This window comes from Heterocephalus glaber, unplaced genomic scaffold, assembly GCF_053883595.1.
Source record: "Heterocephalus glaber isolate CG9 unplaced genomic scaffold, H.glaber_assembly_v1.0 deba00001509, whole genome shotgun sequence".
Classification (NCBI taxonomy): Eukaryota; Metazoa; Chordata; class Mammalia; order Rodentia; family Bathyergidae; genus Heterocephalus; species Heterocephalus glaber.
The window spans coordinates 39086832-39101852 of record NW_028258325.1 but is presented as its reverse complement, the minus strand read 5'-3'; positions in this window follow the sequence as shown (position 1 = coordinate 39101852).

The window sequence follows — 15021 nt, the reverse complement described above, 5'->3', positions numbered from 1 at the left end:
CTATTTAACATGCTTTTTTTTTTTGCTTAAATTCTTCTATTGGTATTTTTTAGGTGTACAATACATTTACATTTATCACTGGGTGCTTGTACCTGTACATGCTGTATCTTGGTTCTTATTTTTTTCCCCATTACCTGTGTGCCCTTCACCCGCTCCATCCTTCCCTATTTACATAACTTTGTTTCCATTTTTTTTCCTTTCTCATAATTTTTCCTTTCCCTTCTTTCCTTTTCCCTTCCCCTCCAACTTCCCCTATCCTTTTGGACCTTTTCTTCCTATTTCAAATTATCAATTATTCATTTTAATCCTTATTTACACTTTGAATTTCTCACACTAGAGAAACTATTCAGTATTTACACGTGTGTCCTATTTATTTCACTTAAGAGTATGGCCTCAATATGCATCTATTTAGCTATAAATGCATTTTAAATTTTATATTCATGACTTTATTATATATGCCTGAGCTATGGAAATGTTGATTATCTGTAATTCCAGAGATAGAAGAGAAAAATAGGCCACAATTTTGACAGAGATTTAAAAAAAGCAAAACTCAAGTTTGACCATTTTAATCATCCCACAATGACCTTCCTTAGACATTATTAAATCCACAATGAAACGTGACCATTTTCTTCAAAAGAATGAGTAATGATTCTTAATAGGAGAAACAACTGGAAGAGTAAGGATTGTACATTGTGTGTGTGTGCGCGTGCGCACACGCATGTGTCCTCTTGTAGAGACATAAGTCAGAAAACAAAATGTTTTGAACTTTGTGGAAATGTTATTTAGCAAACAGGGTTTCAGATTCAGTTGGTTCTCCTTTCCCCTGGCCTTTGAATGACATTACATCTAAAGATGGGCTCTGTACAATATTTAACAAGAATGAAATGCCCAACACTTTACAATGACGGGAACTTTTACTTATTGATCTTCATTCATTCATTCATGAAATATATATTGTAACTCTACTATATATAAGACACTTCATTTTTTGGAGGTACAGTGAATTTTCTTCTGTATGGTATTTTCATTTAATGATGTAAATAAAATGATTACAGAAACCAAGTTACCAATGTAAAGAAATCAGAAAGTTTTATAACAGAAAATGATGGAGATAGAGTAGGTACTCATTAAATAGAATAATCATAGAAGGCCTATATTTGAATTAAAAAATGAACAATGAGCAGGTGGACAAGACCAGAGCAATTTTCTTCTTATTAGGTGGGGGCTTAAATTCAGAGACACTATAATGGGAAATAAGTTGAATCTACTTTGTCGTATTCACTGTAAAATTCCAGTAGTGGGAAAATAGTGAACACATATTAAAATTAATTTAAAAGGTTAAATAAGTTAGTAAATTATGAAATCCTCTTTGCATTTGAAAATATTAAGCAAGAGAGAAATGTATTTGTCTAGAGTCAGGTATAACATTTAAGGAAATTAGAAGTCATGATTGAGGAGGCAAGTTCTTGGTTGAATTTTTGCCATAATCCATACTCTACATGTACTATTAATTAATTTGATTTACTGATATGTTCTCAACCTAAGAAGCAATTTTATTGATTCCCATCAAATTTAAGGTTTAATTACAAATTCCATAATGAGCAATGGAGGATTTTTACTTAAACTCTAATTGGATGCAAAAGTGCTGACAGGAGAAGATGAACACGTATGGAAATGGGTATTCATGTGTGAGAAAAAATGAAGATAGGGATATATCTATTCACACAGGGTAGGGACAGTATCTGTTTGATGCACATAATGAATGCTTTGCCACCTAGATTTTTGTTTAAACACATTTACAACATTGGTAATAAGTAATGGAAGTGATTTAACCTGGAAAATGAGAGGGAACTGAAAAATAATTGTGAAAAATATTCAATTGAGAATATTCAGATGTATTAAAATATTTTCAGCATATCACAATTTCTGAAATGCTGCAACTTATTTCCCTATCAAAACTTCCCTTCTGGTTAGGTAGAAATATTTAAAGTACTTGGAATTAGTTTCTGAACAGAAAAATGTTAAAGAAAAATCTTTGGACAAGCATAGAGAAGATTCTTATCAAATAACTGGGACCATCAGATAGGATGCTGTGTTTGCCCCTTTGTTACATAGCCAAATTAAATTTATTTTTGTGTTCTATGTTATCTCCCTTTCAGCACATCAGTAATAAATATACTAAATTGTTTACACTGAAAATTAGATTTAACTTGAAATAGTAACTTTGTTTTCATGTATTTATTTTTTTTATATTATAATTGGTGCATTTATTATATTTCTCAGACAACAGAGACATCAAGAAGTAATGACAATAAAGGGATAATGAGATATTATTCTGCATGTAGAAATATGATTCTTTCCTTTTAAAATAGAGTTGTTTTGAAAGTAGACTGTCTCAGAAAGACATAAAGATCACCTGCAATTTGAAGAGTTTCTATGAATAGATTATCCAGAGATTCCTCATTTGCCAAGTTGATGTGATTTCATCTTATTCCCCGAGCTAGTTTCATCCCAAATTCTTTACTGTTCCTTTTTTTTAGTAACAGTAGATTTGCTTCTTCAGGTGCTAAAACTCAATTTGTTATTTTGAACTATCAGAGACTTATTATAATAATATATGAATCTTGCTTTCTTAAATCATTTTTTCTCAATACATGGTTCTATCACCTAGGTATTTTCCTCTTGCGACAGTTGAAATACTAGTTTAAATTCATGATTTAAATTACCAAGTATCAAAAAAGTCCTAATATAGTGATTCCCTCTTCTGTCTGCAAAACAAAATCCTGGGTAGGGACCTATTGATTTATTAAGTTAATCAATCAACCAGACAATTTCAAACCTTTGAAATTCATCAAAGGTTTCTTCCACAGGAGTGTAAAATCATGAAAGCGTGTACAACCTCTATCTTTGTTACAGATGACTATTTAATTTTTTGTAACCTATAGGAACCTTTCCAGCATGGCAGTTATTTATTAACTTTGGTTCAACAAGTGATTTAAATAATCAACAGAATTCACAAAGGTATATCAGGAAAGAAAGATAAGAGTTTGAGAGACTTGAGGATGGATGCTCAGTAAAAAATAAGCATAGTTGAGTAATTACCATGGAACCAGTGGGGATAAGGTAATGGGTTAAAGCATTTCCTTTGGCATCAGTCCAATTTGGATTTGAATTTTACTTTTCCTATTACTGTGTGACTGTGGGTTGCTTAATTTTTCCAATCTCATTTTTCTTCTGTGTAAACTAGCAATACTGTTATCTGGACCAGGAGAGCTGTTTGAGGTTGAAAAGAGGTGATATTTGTAAATACCCCTGACTCTTTTATCTCCTTCCCTTCCCACTACTCTTTAGTCTGGGAAGAGTGATGAAATAAAAAATGGATGAAAATACTGTAAGGTAGAGCATAAAGTCCAAAATGATGTTGTGTAGAAAGAATAGATTTACTTGGTTCCTTATTTGTATATTCAGTTCAACTCGGTTTGTGGCATTCATTCTGGTCTTGGGCAGGGGAACCTTGGGTTACCCCAGATCCCAGCGACTCATGACACTAATCTGCCTTCAGCAGGTGTCCTAGATAACTATGCTTCTCTTTTGTTTCTAGAAGCATGATGTTCACTAAAATCTTCAATTCTTAGAAATAATTCATAGGCATCATTCTTAATGAGATGCTGTCTTTCATCACACAGATACCTTGGTAATGCAAGAATTAGTCTTGCATTTTTCTTACCTGTTTCTCTCTTGGATCTTGAGCCCAACCTCTGAACTTAGATAAGAGACTGGAATAATTTTGTCTGCTCATTAGCATCCTTTTGCTGATTATCAAATCCCAAGAGATGACAATAAATACATTATACATTCATTATTTCCAAACTCTGCTGATACTGCAGTTTCCCTCAGAAATCCTTTATTTTGTCTTTAATAACTCCCTTCTCCATTTCTCTTAAAGGCTAACTCCAAATCACTTCCACAGGGACATAGTATCTCTAAAATTTGGGAAACACTTAGCTCTTATTTTAGCAAAAAATCAGACTATCTGGTAAGGACATTATTAACTTCCTTCTTCTCTAACTCTGATTTTATTCAACACTTAATCCATGTATGTTAGTTTTCTGAGGCTACATAAGATATTGCCACAAATGTGGTGGCTTAAAGAACAGAAATGTATTTCAGAATTATCTATTTATCTCAAGATCTTAGTTTAATCAAATCGACAAAAAATTTTTCCAAATGAGATAACAACATAGATTCTCAGAAACCGAGGTGGATGTATTTGGGGTCTATTTTTAAACACACCACTGTATTTTTTTTCCTGTTCTATCTCAGAAGAAGAGCCACTTTCACATTTGTTTTTTTATATTCATTAAGTTTATTGGTACGTTTTAGGTGTACGATACATTTATCATTGGGAATTTATACCTTTACATGATATATCTTGGTTCTTATTTTTTTCTCCATTCCCCTGCCCTCCCTCCAACCCCTCTGCCCCTTCACCCCTCCCTATTTACAAAGACTTTGCTTACATTTTTTCCTTTTCCTTCCTTATTTTAGTTTGGTTGCCCTGAAACAAAAGCCTGAGATGAGACAAACACTTGTTAATTTAGGACATGGACTCAGAACAAGAGGGATACAATGAAATGTGTAAAGACAAAAATGGAGAAAAACTCAACATAGAGTTGCTTTATTATAATGGCCACAATGGTGATTCAGTTCTTACAAAGTATGTGTTAGTGTAATTTACCTACTTTATGAATTGTGCTATTTGTCTTTTGTCCTTGATTCATAAGAGTATGTATTTTTGATACAAGTAACTTTGGGAGATTTAAGTATTGAAAATATCTTTTTCTACTCTGTGACTGACTTTTCAGCAACTATCAGTCTGAGACAAAGAGCTCTTTAATAATATTTTTGATCATTCTTATCACTTCCATTTTATTCTTTCAGTGCAAAAATTTTAATTTTACATTTCTCTCAATATTTTGTATTAATAGTATAAAGCATATTAAATTATCTGGGGGTTTCCTTAATAACTTCTTGGCTTCTTACCACTTAAGAATAGCATACAGGAACAGTTCTTATGGCTTCTTACTTTCTTGGTACTTTTAAAATAAGACATTTTTATTGCCAGGATTTTGAATCATCCATAGAGAAAAATCACCTAACTTCATCAGGGCTGCATACATGCAAACATTCAATTTCATTTAATTTGGTGCAAATATGAATGAGACAGATTGTGTCCTCAAGGAGCTCAAAATGCAAGGGAGATTCTTTTAATTCTTTTGGGAAGATACCCAGCTGGGGAATAGCTGGGTCAAATGGGACCTCTAGTCCTAGTTCTTTGAGGTATTTCCATACTGACTTCCACAATGGTTGCACCAGTCTGCACTCCCACCAACAATGGAGAAGGGTTCCTTTTTCCCCACAACCCCACCAGAATTTGTTATTTGTTGATTTCTTGATAGCAGCCGTTCTTTCTTGGGTGAGGTGGAATCTCAGTGTTGTTTTCATCTGCATCTCTCAAGTGAGGAGTGATGTTGAACATTTTTTCACATATTTGTTTGCTGCTTTTACTTCTTTGTCTGAGAAATGTCTGTTCATTTCAGATGCCCATTTTTGAATTGGGTCTTTGAATTTGGGGGGTCTGATTTTTTTCAATTCTTTATATATTCTAGATAGTACTCCTTTGTCTGAGGTACAGGTGCTAAAATTTCTTTCCCATATTTTAGGTTGTCTGTTAGCTCTGTTGGTGGTTTCTTTTGCAGTGCAGAAGTTTTTAATAAGATGAGATTCCAGTTGTTGATTCTTTCTGCTAGTTTCCGGGCTGCTGAGGTTTTGTTCATGAAGTCTTTTCCTATGCCAATGTCTTCACGAGTTCTACCTAACTTATCTTCCAGCAAGTTTAGTGTTTCTGTCTTAATATTTAGATCTTTAATCCACTTTGATCTTAGTTTAGTGCATGGTGATAGGTATGGGTCTAGTTTTAATCATGCCACAGTGATATATGCGCACCCATGTTCATACTGGCACAGTTTGTAATAGCTAAAGCTTGGAAGCAGCCCAAGTGTCCATCAACTGGAAACTGGATAAAGAAAATGTGTTTTTTTAATAAAATGGAGTACTACTCAGCCATAAAGAATGAAAATCTAGAATCATGTATAGCTAAATGGATGCATATTGAGGCCATACTCTTAAGTGAAATAAATAGGACACACATGTATAAATACTGAATAGTTTCTCTAGTGTGAGAAACTGAAAGTGTAAATAAGGACTAAAATGTATAATAGGTAATGTGAAATTGGAAGAAAAGGGGCAAACGGGAAGGAAGTGGGAGGGCTAAGGGAAAGGATAGAAGGGAGTAGGATTAATATGAGGAAATGGAAAAATAGGAATAAAATCTTTGTAAATAGGGAGGACTGGAGGGGTTGAAGGGAGGGCTGGGCAAGGGTGAAAAATGTAAATACTGAATAGTTTCTGTAGTGTGAGAAACTGATAGTGTAAACAAGGGTTAAAATGATTAAAATGAATAATTGATAATTTGAAATAGGAAAAAAGGTCCAAAGACAAAGGAGTGAAGGGAGGGGAAGGGGAAAGGAAAAACTATGAGAAAAGAAAAAAAAAAAGGAAATGAAATCTATGTCAATAGGGAAGGGTGGAGGAGTGAACGGCACACAGGTAATGGGGAAAAAAAATAAGAACCAAGATACATCATGTACAGGTACAAACACCCAATGATAAACATAAACCAATTGTATACCTAAAATGTACCAATAAAAGAACTAAAAAAAAAATGCAAGGGGGAGAGTTAAAACAAACAAATTACAAAAAACCTAAGATAGGGTAGTTTTTTAAAGAGAGATAAAATAGTACTAATAAAGTTTCTAATGCACAGTGTCTCATAGAACCTGTACTGAGCTATAGTTGCAATTGAAAAGCTTTGTTTATATTACGGTGGTACATTTTGGACCAAAGCTTGGGATAAGATGGCAGATAAAGTAAACGTACTGGAGAAATGCTTTTTCATGGCTTAAGTTTAGAGAGTGACAGAACCAAATTAAACCATACCAGCAAGGATAGAGAAGACTGACAGCAGTGGAGTTTCATCAGGACTATGTTAGCGATGGTTAGGCTTCTAGCTTAATCAGCCTTGGTTACAAATGAGGTCACATGTACTTTACTAAGATAAATACCAATATCTAGGAGCTATTAACCATTTATTAATAAAGGTTTTTCAAAAAATAGACTTTAACAAAGTCCTTTCTAGTGATTCTGCTCCTTAAATATTTCTGAAGTTCAGTAGAGATTTCTCAGCATCTTTGACTCAGTTCTTCTTATGGACCTTTTTCTGCCAAGTGCTGAGGAACTTAGAAATGATTCTTAACGCTGCAATTGCTAGTCTCCAAAGCCTACATTGCTTGCTCCTTTGCCTCAAGTGGTCTTATCTGAAGCTTTAGAAAGCCCTCATATTTGAATATTTCTGAAACAACAATTTCCCACTTTGATATTGCTGACCTACACTATCCTCAGCATGAATTTATTTTAACGTGATTCTTCTCCTCATTATTAGCATACTTGTTCCACTGAAAATTCGAATTTATTCACACATACATACACATTTGTGTGGTCATTATAGGAGGAGTTCCAGTGCCCATTGGACCCAGGTTTCCTTTAGTGCAGTTTACCACTTTTATGGAGATGGTACTAAGTATTTTTAAACACATATCAGTGTATCCCCAGAACTAACCTTGACAACCCATAAGTATTTTTTAATGAATGAGCTAATGAATTAGAATTTTGTCAGTGACTGCAACATGATTTCTTTGTACTTGGTCTATGTACAAAAATAGTCTTAGAAATTTTTCTTCCTTTAAAAAAATATTTGTAACATTCAGAGTTGGGATTAGGTGTTAAGATTTTGTAGGTTTTCTTTCATAAAGGCTCTCAAATAGTTCATAATTTATAGATTCTACCAGATGAATGAGATTCACTGCATTCATAGCCAACTTCTTTGCATAGCCATCATCTACATGAGTCACTTGAGTAACTGTCTAGTTAAAAACATATCTGGCAAAGACACTCACAAAGTGGGGAATTCTACATCTGATTCAGAAACTGGCAAGAATGATGGGGTAAGTGTGTTTGAAGTAAGAGTAATTAATCATAATGTGTCTTTTACTTTAATAAATTTTGTAAATTTAAACATTCACCATATAGTTTGATCACAACTCATAAATCTGAATTTTTTTCATTAAGTTTGTGATTTTCTATATGATACTTTGCAAATTGTTGTTAATTATAAAAACATGATATATAAATACATACTTAAATATTAAACTATACAATTAGCATATAATTATAGATAACATTAAGTAATTAATATTTGTTTTATCTTTTTTATAATTTGGAAATGCTAACACATTTTTTTCTTTTTGCTTAAATTCTTTTATTGGTATATTTTAGGTATACAATATGTTTACATTTATCATTAGGTGCTTGTACCTGTACATGATGTATTTTGGTTCTTATTTTTTCCCCATTCCCTGCGCTCCCTTCACCCCCTCCACCCTTCTCTATTTACAAAGGCTTTGTTTCCATTTTTTCTTTTTCTCATAATTTTTCCATTCCCTTCTTTCCTTTCCCCTTCCCCTTCCCCTTTAGACCATTTCTTCCTATTTCAAATTATCAATTATTCATTTTAATCATTTTAATCCTTATTTACACTTTCAGTTTCTCACACTAGAGAAACTATTTGTTGTTTACACATGTGTGTCCTATTTATTTCACTTAAGAGTATGGCCTCAATGTGCATCCATTTAGCTATACATGTCTCTAGTTTATCATTCTTTATGGCTGAGTAGTACTCCACTGTATAAAAAAAACACATCTTCTTTATCTAGTTTCCAGTTGATGGGCACTTGGGGTGTTCCCAAGCTTTAGCTATTGCAAACTGTGCCACTATAAATATGGGTGCATATATATCACTGTGATGTGATTCTTTTAATTCTTTGTGGAAGATACCCAGCAGGGGAATAGCTGGGTCAAATGGGAGTCCTAGTTCTCTGAGGTATCTCCATACTGATTTCCACAGTGGTTGTACCAGTCTGCACTCCCACCAACAATTGAGAAGGGTTCCTTTCTCCCCACACCCCCACCAGCATTTGTTATTGGTTGATTTCTTGATAATGCTAACACTTTCTCACAGGACTAATGTGAAATGGAATGAGAACGTACACTGAAAAATTTAGTATGAAGTCAGCATATATATAGTGTTTGTGTTGGGATAACTTAGGGCTAGACCAGGGGACAGATTGAAGCCACAATTTTGAGAGATTTAAATGTCATCATGAAAAGTTAGAAGTTGATGCATTTGGAAACTGGAAGATGTTGAATGTCTTTGAGCAAGGGAGTAATAGGATTACTGTACTTGAAGATTAATGAGGCACCAGTTAGAAGTTACACAATTGGGAGATGATAACTCTCAGGAGTAGTTATAATAATCCACGTGACAGCAATGAGAGCCTAAACTGGGCGAATGTTGTAGGGATGAGTGCACACTAGTGGTATTTCAGACACATAAAGGTAAAATCCATTTGTTAGCAGAGGTGAAGAAGAAACACAACTCAGAAAATCTTGTGGTTGTCTCCAAGCACAGTGGCTTGGCACAAAAATCTATGAAACTCAGGAAGCTAGAGATATTCTATGAAATATATTTAAGCCAAAATTTTAAATGTAAAGAGTATAACAGAAATTATACTTTGGTTCATAACATTTTATGTCATAATTTTTTTAGCTTTGTGTATCATTATTTTGTGTGGTTCTTCATCAGTACCAAGTTATGAAAAATTGACCCTATATTGAGCTGATAAAATTCCTACCTGGCATGAAATAGAGTGTCTTTTCCTCAGATCTTCTATGCAGAACACATCTGGAAGTTGTGTCAAACTTCCACTTCAAGCTGACCAATTGGCAATTCATTTGTACTTGTTTCACTTTAGTTATCTTGTATTTGTTTAATGGTTAGAAGGCTACTGTTTGCAGTAGACACTATCATTTCTGCCTCAAAAATATAAAGGCAGATGTTGAAACAGGTGATCGTTACTCAACCCAGGGCTGGCCTTACTCCATGAAACTGCTTCCTGTCTGTTCTCTTACGTGAAGGACATGTCGACATCATAACTATAACTCTTGAGAAAGATGCAAAATGACTTCGAGTGATTATTCACTCTTTCTGGAAGTTAAGTTTTCGTTCTGTGGCAGATTTACAACCATTGAATATATCTGACTGAATGTGTAGCTTGCTGTTAAAGGTGACTACTATAAACAAAATTGAATTGGAATTAGAGATCTTAAAACATATATATATATATATTTTGGTACCGGGTTTCGAACTTGGATCCTTGTGCTTGCAAGGCAGGTGGTGGAACCACTGAGCTAAATCCCCGGCCCTTAAAATATATTTTTATGGCAGTGGTTATCAGACTTTTTTTTGCCATAAAACACTGAGTTATGGTTTCAAAACCAGTAGTGACTATAGTTTTTTAAAGCACTGAATCTTATCAGTTTGGGTAAGTATAGATGGCAGAGAATATCTGACAGTATGTGGCATTGCCAGAGTGACACCATTTCCTGCCATAATAATACTTTTCTGTAGTTTCAAGGTTTCTTAACCCGACTAATCTACACAATAAACATATCAAAGCAAATAAAAATCAAAGCAAATAAGTGAAGAAAAATGGGTTTTTGAGATAATTTTATAGTACCTGCTACTATTTAGCTACATAGGTGAAGTCTAGTAAATGTTGACCTATTACTGAGCCTGTTTCACCATTTATGGAGGTGTATTTGTGACATTAGTAGGTACTTAATAAACACTAGTTTTCTCTCTACCTACTGCTTCAGCTGCCTCAGTCTCCCTTTCCAGTACTCCCTCAGTTCCAGTTTCTTTCTATCCACTGTAAGTACTACATTTCCTTTTGGTCTGTTTTTTCTTTTATCTTTCTTTGCCTATACATGTTTTTAGAGAAGATTTTGACATACTTTGCTTCTGAAGATATTTGTGTCAACTGCTTGCAGCAATTTTGGAACACCAAGCAAATGGTAATCTGAAGAAAGAAAGAAAATATTGGGAGTGTTAAGTAAAACTTTCTGAATCCAAGTTATTTGACAGTGGAAGCCAATATCTATGAATGCATTTCAATAAGAAGTGATGAATAAATTCAAGGAACATCGTATATTCAAAACAAAGAAAAGTCAGTCAATTGACAATATTAGGAGTGGAATTAATTCTCACACTTTTTTCCAAGGTAGGATGCAAAGAGAAGCGTGTATCAAGGTACTCAAGTGGTGTCCAAAGAAATATGATTTCAATGGTGTCTTGAAGGATCAATAGAATTTTTGTAAGTGTTGGAAGAAAAGAAAATGTCTCAATTTTCTTTAAATGTATTATTTTTTCCAACTATGTTTCCAGCTAGAAACTCTAGTCTAGGAATGTTTTGTTGTCTTCACACAAAAGTACTATCATCCTCAGTTCATAAAAGCTGACTTCAACTATCAGCAAATAATTAGTCTTAATGGTATTTCTATATAAAGACTTACCTACAAGAAAAAAGAGTGATAAAAATTCCTTCAAATCAGTTCATTGCAATTATTTTATTCTAAAAGAAATCTTTGGACCAATGTGTCTCAGAGGGAATTAATCCAAAACATGGCTAATTTTGAAATTCTCTATGCTGTATGTATTTTCATATAATTCTTTAAACTCAAAAACTAATACTTCTTAATTTGGAGCTTAAAAGACTTATTTAAATTTTAATCAAACAATAAACTTAACAGATGACAACTTTTGATAGTATATTAGTGTATTTTGTCATTGAATGCTAAATAAATAAAAGATTATAAATGTTGTAATTATATATCATATAAATTACATATCTCATATCAAATTATATAGATCATACAAATTACAGTCTTTAATCTCTTTCACACATCAGTGTAGTGACCACCTACTATAAGATGGATTAACTTCAGCCATAAACAACCCTCATGGTCCTTCTTAGTCATTAATTTCCACAAAACTAAACTGTGAAGACTTCTACCACCACAATTTAATTGTGCCTATTTTGAAAACTTATGTAAAAGGAATCATACTGTATATATTCTTTTGTTTTTAATTTCTTTCAATATAATAATTTTGAGATCATGTGTATTTTTGAATGCATAGTATATGTTTTTTTTTTTTTTTTTTTTTGGTACCAGGGATCGAACTCAGGTCCTTGCTCTTGCGCAGCAGGCAGCGAAACCACTGAGCTAAATCCCAGGCCCCATAGTACGTGTATATAATGTATGATTCTGTTGAATGACTATTCTTTAATGAATATATGCTTTCTATTGTTGGTAGATATTTGAGAGTTTTCTCCCATTTTTGACTACTGAGATTACTATCTCAGCCTACATATGCATTATTAAGTTAAGGTAAAAAATGGGATCTTTAGAGTTATTGCCTAACTCAACTGTCAATTTCACATACTATGTGTTTTACCTGGCACAAGATATTTAATTTCTTCATTTCTAAAATGAGTAATTAAACCTGTTACATTGGTCAATCTGAGCATTTATTATGTCTAAATACGGGAAGATTGAGAAATAGTGCCTAATACATGATTTCTCAGTATCTATGCTTGTTTTTCAATTACCTTTCTTGCAGTGGATTATGTATATTTTTGCTATGGCCATTCTTATATATGCTATTTTTTTTACTACACTTTATACCCTTTTCTTCAATCATTCTGTGTCATGTGACTTTCTCTAATTTTGCAGAATATCTACAGGCAGAATAAGTTTGTTGATAATAAATGTTTCAAATTCTTGAGCATATAAACATGTACCTATAGTCACCACCATCAAATTGGAAGGTGATTTGGCCAGGTGCACAAGTGTAAGTTTTAATGAGCATTTTTCTTCAGAGCTTTATCTTCAGTTAGTTATCTGAAGTCGCTTCACATACTGACGACTCCTCCTCCCAGGAATGTCTTAGCCCTGTCCTGCAGTTCTAGATGCTTAGTTTTGGAGACTCTTCCCAATGCATGGGACTGCAGGTGTCTCAGTTCTTTGAGTTTCCACTGGGCCTATCTAGCAAGTCCTTATGCCTGGAGCTATATCTGTGGAGTACACACACTTTTTTGGATTAGGGTTCTGTTTATTATTGTAGTGGGCTTTTGAGAAGGAATCAGAATAACATTTGAACGAGGAACAGTATTTTGAATAGCTCTTAACATATTTTTTACTTATAATTCAATCCTGGAAATACTGTAGATTTTCACTCAGAGATCTGTGCCACACTATAGCTGTGTGATCAGCAGCAACTAACTATTATATTCCTCTTTAAATTCCAGTATCTTCACCTCTAGTATCACAATAGTTATCATGAGGAGCTAAAATGTACAGAGAATAGTTAATTCAATGCCAACCATATATTTCACTTACAGTTTGGTGAGATATGGGGAAGATTTGTAGAAATACACAGCAGAAGGACTTCAAAATTTTGGACTCAAACTCTAGTTAGAGTGTGCCTTGTTTTGTGACTTTGGACTTCTGATTCCAAGTTTTTCAGCCACTATTTTTTCTCATTTTTACTACGAAGTGTGTGTGTAAAACAATTGAAATCACTTAAAATCTCTTGTAACTCCAGCAGTGTACATTTCTAAGCTTAAACCAAGCTGACACAACTTAGCTTTTTTCAGTTAGACTGTATTTGTGTATGTTCCGTGTATCTGAGTGTGTGTAGCACACTCATGTGTGTGTGTAAGTGTTGTACTATATTTATAAAAATTATCTTTGGTGAATATTTGGTGTTGAAATTAAAATTTTTGAAGTTATTTTAGCTTTGATGTATTTATTTATATTGGCAGTGCTATTGTGCAGAATGCTAAGTGGAGAGTGAGATTCGTGAACTGTTTGAACAGAAGCTATTTTGCATATTTATCTATCATCTCTTCTGGCCCTGGAGAAGCCTGATGCTTTTGCCTAGGCTAAAACCCCTGTTGGGCAATTTCAAAGGCTGTCTCTTCCCTTTTTATTCTCTCTATCTTGGTTTTTACTCACATTGTGAGAGGCTTTAAGTGTGGATTTCTGAGATAATCTGTATAATAATTACATTTACAATTATGTTTTCAAAAATATTATTCTTTAAATAGGTATTTATATAAATCTTCCTTGACTTGAGCTAAAAAGAAATCTCCCAACCTAGCACTTTATTATTAGGGAAAATAGCAACACAGATTTGATCACATTCATGGGCAGTTAAGGGATATAACTGGACTGTTACTGAAATTTCTTTGTAAGGTTGTTTCATCTCTTCCTTAGTCTACCTTAAATATATTTCCATTTACTTCAAGTTTGGAATCTGCTAATTTTCTCCTTCTAATCCTTCATTGGTATTGTAAATTTTGATAGCATTCATTTATCCATGTTTTAATTAACAGTGTAACACATCTGTCTACCAATTGGTGCCAGCATAGCTGAAAGAAAAAGTGTGCACCTGTCCCCATGGAACTTAGAGATTAGTAAAAAATAAATGAGTAAAGAATTAGACATGCAGATATGCATATAGTTACAGATTTTGTTAAGAGCAATAGATGGAAAGAACTGGCTACTATGAAACTGAATAACCAAGTGGGAGATTATTTTATTACATAATCAGAGCTTCAGGAAAGGCTTCTCCAGAGGTAGCATTGAAAATATGATCAGGCAAAGGAGAAGAAAATAGTCAAATAGACTTAAGGTATAGAATTTCATAGCAGTGGGGCGGGGATTTAGCTCAGTGGTTCTGCTTCCTGATCCTGAGTACAAAACAAACAAACAAAAAACCAAAACCACCCAAATACCCACATAAACATTTAAAGAGTGCCATAATTCATCTCTTAATCAATTAGTTCTAATATTGAGGAAAAAATCCAGATAGAAGGGTTCTTTTGTTTGAATATGGTATGATCCTATTGGACCTAACCAAAGTGAAAGAGTGCCACAAAG